This window comes from Cryptotermes secundus, unplaced genomic scaffold (assembly GCF_002891405.2).
Source record: "Cryptotermes secundus unplaced genomic scaffold, Csec_1.0 scaffold1882, whole genome shotgun sequence".
Taxonomy (NCBI): domain Eukaryota; kingdom Metazoa; phylum Arthropoda; class Insecta; order Blattodea; family Kalotermitidae; genus Cryptotermes; species Cryptotermes secundus.
Window position 1 is genome coordinate 103,180 of NW_019731610.1, and position 6,264 is coordinate 109,443.

A 6,264-nucleotide genomic window follows, 5' to 3' on the forward strand; every position below is an offset into this window, starting at 1 on the left:
CGAGTGTGTTATCAACAGTTCTCCAGTCAGCCGACTACAGTTGGAGTATAGCAGCTGTCGCGGAAAGAAGAACCGGACGTGTATGTAATTGTGTAATTGGGAGTGTGTGATACAGTGATACATAGCTCCCGTACTGTAAACATGTAGACTACTGAAGACAAAAGAGTGAATTGATTTGCGAATAGGGTTATAAATCGTGAAACCCCGCAAACACTGTAAACAGATTAATGCGATTAGGGTTATAAAGTGTGAAACCCTGCAACTGTGTGATAATTAATTGTAGCCGTTACTTGTAGGTTGTTGAATAAACCAATTAACAATCTCTACGGCCTTCTCAGTAGCAAGACACGTTACAATATCCTACACGAAATAAGAAAACGGAAGGCTAATTGAATTGGTCATTTTTACGCAGAAACTGCCTTCTAAAAGAAGTTATTGAAGGAAAGATAGAGGGGCTAATAGAAGTGACAAGAAGACGAGGAAGAAGACGTATGAAGATGCTGGATGACGTTGGGGACAGAAGAGGATACTGTCATTTGAAGGAGAAAGCTCTAGATCGCATTAAGTGGAGGAATTGTTTTGGAAGAGACTGTGGACCTTTCGTCTGACAGGTTACTGATGATGATGATGATGATAAATAAAAATGTAAATGTTGGTTTGTTAGCCCTCGAAGATCTCCGAAAGTTCTTCACCGATTGCTTTGAAACTTTGATACAACGTTGCATTTGAACATGCACGTGTTTCTATATACCCATTATATAGATGTCACACCTGTGACAGGTAAAGACATGCAGCTTTTGAAAACCGGAATTGGAATTTGGAATTCAGAAGAGTGACCCCTATGGAAACGCTAGAACAGACCGTTGCATAGGAAGTAACAATAGCGATACTGTATCAAATCCCCACGGTTACGATGAATACACGGAGCGTTCCCACAGAGACAACACAATAACAATGGGTCGTCACGTAGGAATCGAGGAATCAACAAAGCAGCACATGGCTGAAGATATTTTCCTTCGAATGCGCAAGGAAAATTCCAGTATGAACATGGATTTCACAGCAGAAATCTGCAACGGGCAGACTGAGCCACAGCAAGGCGTGGCTGGGCACAGCTAGTATATAATAAAGATTATATTATGCATTTCGTGACAAAATAATCACAGTTAATTTTCATTTGTAAAACTTGCTCTTTTACATATATGTAGAAAACTTTGTTGTCTTTCAGGTTCTTTTTAGTTCATATTTCTATGTTGCATAGAACAGAAAATATGCATTTTTTTTCTGAAAGTTTGCAATGATAATTAATTAGGGCAATTTAAATTCTGGCCGTACAGGGCTGCTGGCAATTTAAAAGTCCGCATGTTAAAGGTTAATAATTCTGTTGGTTACATTTTCTGTCAGAGTAATTGTCATTCTTAAATTTTTACCTGTCTGCTTCTTTTAGCTATTGAACAGACTGATGAAGAGCTATGAAATTTTGTGTTTATAATCACATAATGTTGACAGTGTCTACACATAAATAAAATATCAATAGTGTAAAACGTGTATGTCATTAAATGTTCGCCTGATTAAGAAAATTTAGAGCTCAGTGATTAATTGAGTGATTTTAGGCTATTTAATGACATTGTTTAAACTGCAGAGGTTATGTAGCATTGTAAGATTTGAGGTCTGCTTTTACCGTTCTCACGGTCTTGTCGCTTGCAGATTTCTTATACTTTTTCTTCTACCCTGAAGATGGAGGCGATACGTTGCTCCGAAACGTCGGTTAACACCACTTATACACGGTGCCAAATCCCAGAAGACTGCTTTCTTCTTATGTAGCATTGATCACCATGGGAAAATCTTGAACAGAGAAAAGATAAAGATTTTGATAGAGGTTTTTTGGCCTATTTTAAAGCATTATCCTAGTATTTGCTTGAAGAGATAAACCATGATAAACCCAGTCAGGATAGTCAGTAACTTGGTCAAAATTTGAATCAGATACTTTACAAATGCACTAGGGCATTACTGCTCTATCAGTCAGTTTAGTTCCTGTTTTCTGGTTGAAGTTATTTTGTAATTTTCAGTTTCATGAATGACACATCATATATAAATAAATGTGTGAGGAATGCACAGTAAATTCCAGAACTTAATATTGGCATGTGTCCAGGGTTCCATGACAAATAATAACAGGTTCTGGATTGGATGATTGCATTTATTGACACTTATACATATACACAGTTTGGGACTGCAGGCAATTCTAGTGGTATCGCTAACCTACACACTTTCAATTCACCATTGCACACACTGGGATTCTCAGTCTTCACTAGTAATATCCTGGCAACGGGTTTATTACAGTCTCACTGTCACTTCAGCTCACACATGACAACTTCTTGGGATAGTGTAATTCATCTTGCCATTTCCTGCAGCCGCTAATTCTGAAGACTTGATCCAATTCTCTGCCGACTACTGTTCTGTATTCCTACAGCTTCTCACCTCCCAATTTCAATTCTCTAATCTAATCTCCCTAACTCAAAGTCAAAGTCATATTGCGACTGACGATCAGTCAGTCATTAAGTCTTGGTATCAAGCACCCTCCTGGGGCTCATGACCAGATTTTTATTACTCCTCGACAGTTACGGTCTTGTTTCTGTGGGGCGCCCTCTCTGATGAGAGGATGGGTCTGTCTTTTGTATATGCTGCTGGCCCTTGTCAGCGCAGTGTTTCTAGGGTCCTAGTCCCTTGGGACTTGCGACCATATTTTACTCTCTCACATTTGAGACTTCTCTTTTCATCACCTCCTACGACTCGCAGGGTCACGGTGGAGGTAATCCTACTCATCTCCCTAACTACAAATAGACTCTTGTTATATAGCCCAGGGTCAGACCCCGTAGAAAACACTATCTTCTTTTGTTGAGTATTGTTGTGTTGCATAGCAATGCGTTGTACCATGGTTCCACAGAGACCACATCTACTGTTGCATGTTCGCTGGAATATGTTTACTGAGTCGTTGCCTAGCAATGGGTTGATATGTCACAGTATAATTATGTATGTAATACATATTTTTGCAAGACTTAATGGCACTTATGGGCCTTTATGTAGTTCCCCCCAAACTCCACACATTTTTTTGTATTGCTGTATCAGTTCCATAAACCTAATTGCAAAGAAGTCCTGAAACTTCACCACACATAACTAACATGCTGTGCACTGTGTTCAGACTTTCGGTCTCCCATTGACTCCTTTATTTATCCAAAGAGACATAAATTATTGGGAGCTACATGTTGAGTATGAGGAGGGTGTTTAAGCACTTCACAGCCCACTTCAGGAACATCAATTTTGCTGTAGAGCTGTATGTGACTATTGTTTTCTTGAAGAGTCACTTTTTCCTGTATATAAGAATGACCTTTTATGTTGAATTGATCATTGCATGCATGCCTTAACTATAGAGGATTGACATTTGGCAATCACTGTTGTTCCACATGAAAGAATGTAGATATGGGTAACCTTGAAAGTGCCCCAGAAGGCATTTGTTGCTTGTAGAAGGTTGACTCTTATTTCCTGGTATAGGTCACTTGGTTGGATCCAGTGTTTTGTTCTCTGTTGCTTGCCAGAATGTGTTTGTCAGTTTCTTCACAAGTTCCTCTTCTTTCCATAAAGTCACTTCTTCCATCTGGAGGGTGCTTCATGTGCTTCACACACATTTTTCTGGTTCATGTTCAGCTGTTTTTTCATCTGTTTATTTAATGCTCATTTAAACCCAAAGGGTTCTTGAATGGTAGTTTCCACAGATCCAGTCTGGTCAGAAGTCTCACATGGAGTCACACAGCAGTTGGCAAAGAAACAGACCTTAGAACTACAAATGTTTGTCTCAACAGTAGCAGACCACAGCACATCAATTCAAGCATTATCAAGAAAGGACTTCTGGCTGCCTGGAAATTTGTACCAATCAAACATCCTGGATTCTTGCATAGTATTCTCGTCAAATACTGCAGACAGCCATTGATGAATTTTGGCACTTTTAAGTCATGAGTGATCAGAAGTCTCATGACACAACATTACAGCTGCTACACAATCAAAGGCTTCATTGTATGCTGAGTGACAGAATAATAGAAAATAGGAATTCATACATCTGTTATTCAGGGTCAGATACCTACTCATAGTACACTCAACTCTCGATTATCCGGGATAATGGTGGGGATGGAAATCATGATTAATCAAAAACCGGTTGAGACAAATTTTATTAAAAGTAGTACTGTAATACTGTACCTTCATAATACTGTCGCGTATCGGGCTTATATCGCGACAAATAAATTCTCGATGTATTCGATGTAGCGAATTTTATTTCACACTCGCACTTACAATCACCCAAATTACAGATTTACGATTACTGCTATCTGCAGTATCACAATTAGTACACTCCAAATGCCAGAATACAACTGACTAGTTGCTGGCTAACTCGGCGGTAGCTCCAGGACTCACTGACTGACTNGCGTACGAAGCCTATGTAATATTAGCTTGTCACTTAATAAACTGTTTTCTTCACTCTCAAGATAGTCTAGTAAGGATTCCAAATGATTAAGAGCAGCACCATGTGATACTTTCTTACTNTGGTAGGATCCTAATGGGCCGGGTAGGTCATTAATGCCCGTCTCAGTGATCACATAATACAGCAGTATTTATTTCTGTTGTATAATAAAGAAAATACTATGGACCTATTGGAGTGGCCTCACTACATCAGTACACACCGGTGGGGACAAACTCTTTTGTTCCGCCATATCCTTTCTTTCAATTTTTTTTCGGAACTTAATTTGGCAAGGTATGGGGCCTCCTCCAACCTGAGTAGGGTCAAATAGCTGGGTAAGCCCGAATTCCGCTACTTACGGTTCGTTGGCCCAAGTTCGAACCCCCTCCTCCCCCAAAGATAGGGCCCACTGGGGCGCCTTCAACTCCTGTTCCTGCGGTTCCTTGTACCGCGATGTCCCTCTGCCAGAGGAGCCTCCACTGCCTCTCTCTAGTTCCTCGTTACCAACAACCAACTTGTCTGGCTATCACTACTCGTATCCCCTGCTGCTCCCCCCCCCTCCGTGGACATAAGGGGGTGGGCTGCGTATACAGGACTGCCAAGCGTCTCCCAAGGCAGTGTTGCCAGATCACCGAGGCTTTTCAAACATAGCTCCGGCCGGAGCATCGTACTCTTAACACTCTTCCCTCCCTAGGAGGAAATTTTGGGCCACGTAGCGGGACAAAATTTCCTATTACTCGGGCTTACCAGTACCCTTCTAAGCCTAATTAAAAGGATAAATCCAGGCATACGGCATCGGAAAGGTTTAAGCCCTCAGGATTACAAGTTTTATCCACTTCCTAGTGGATTTACCCTCCAATAACTGCTACAAGCATACAATTGCTTAGGCCGGTTCACATAACAGAATATACAATATGTCCCACCTTTAGTCCCAACCTGTCATCTGCGTGGATGATTAGTAGACAACATACGTAATCTCTCTTATTACTTATACCTATAGATTAGTACACGTCTCAGGACCTTCTTCCGGTGCCTTAACAAATATCTTGGCGAGGTAGTTGACATAACGTGCAGCTCTCTTACCCAGGGGTATTGTTCTGGGAAGGACTAAACATTAGAAATACGCTAGAACATAAAAGTTTCCTAACTGATACAATAAATAATTGGGTATAAGATACCAAGATTATGTCTTACAAATAAAAATACATTATTTTTGCATCATCTACCTCCTTTTCTTTGAACGTTGGAGTTTCTGGAGCGAACTCCCCTGATGTTACACCTTACATAGTGGTACTAAACGGCCAACTAAACCTTCACAAATATGTGTGTATGCATACATCGGAAGTCATATCAACAGTGGTACAAAACGGCCAACTAAACCTTCACAAATATGTGTGTATGCATACATCGAAAGTCATATCAGTAGTGGTACAGAATGGCTACTGTCATTAGACATGGATTTTCCTTGCACTAGCGCATAATTTAGGACCTTAAATTAACTTCACGAGGCCATTTTTCTGCAGCCTCGAGTTCCTCTCTGTATAGTTGCAAGGTTAACTCTGTATATACGTTTCTTAGTGGGATCCCATTTCAGTGGCGGTAGCTACCTCACCTCTACTCTCTCTACTTTCTACCCTCTATGTTCAACACTACTCTTTACTCTCTACTTTCTGCCCTCTACGTTCAACACTACCCCTGCACCAATACTCCCATATGGGTTCCCCCCTGCGCGCGAGCGTGTCGACATATCCCCCTCCTTTCTC

The 6,264-nt window shown here is 40.8% G+C and overlaps 1 protein-coding gene across 1 annotated transcript in view; it reads left to right on the forward strand.

Moving 5' to 3' along the window:
• Nucleotides 1-4,262, forward strand: part of LOC111867314 (solute carrier family 2, facilitated glucose transporter member 10) — a 42,038-nt gene extending 37,776 nt beyond the window's left edge. Inside the window, exon 7 of the mRNA XM_023857060.2 lies at nucleotides 3,759-4,262. The gene's annotated coding sequence lies outside the window, so the exon portion shown is untranslated. The remainder of the gene's footprint in view (nucleotides 1-3,758) is intronic.
• The last annotated feature ends 2,002 nt before the right edge of the window (nucleotides 4,263-6,264 follow it).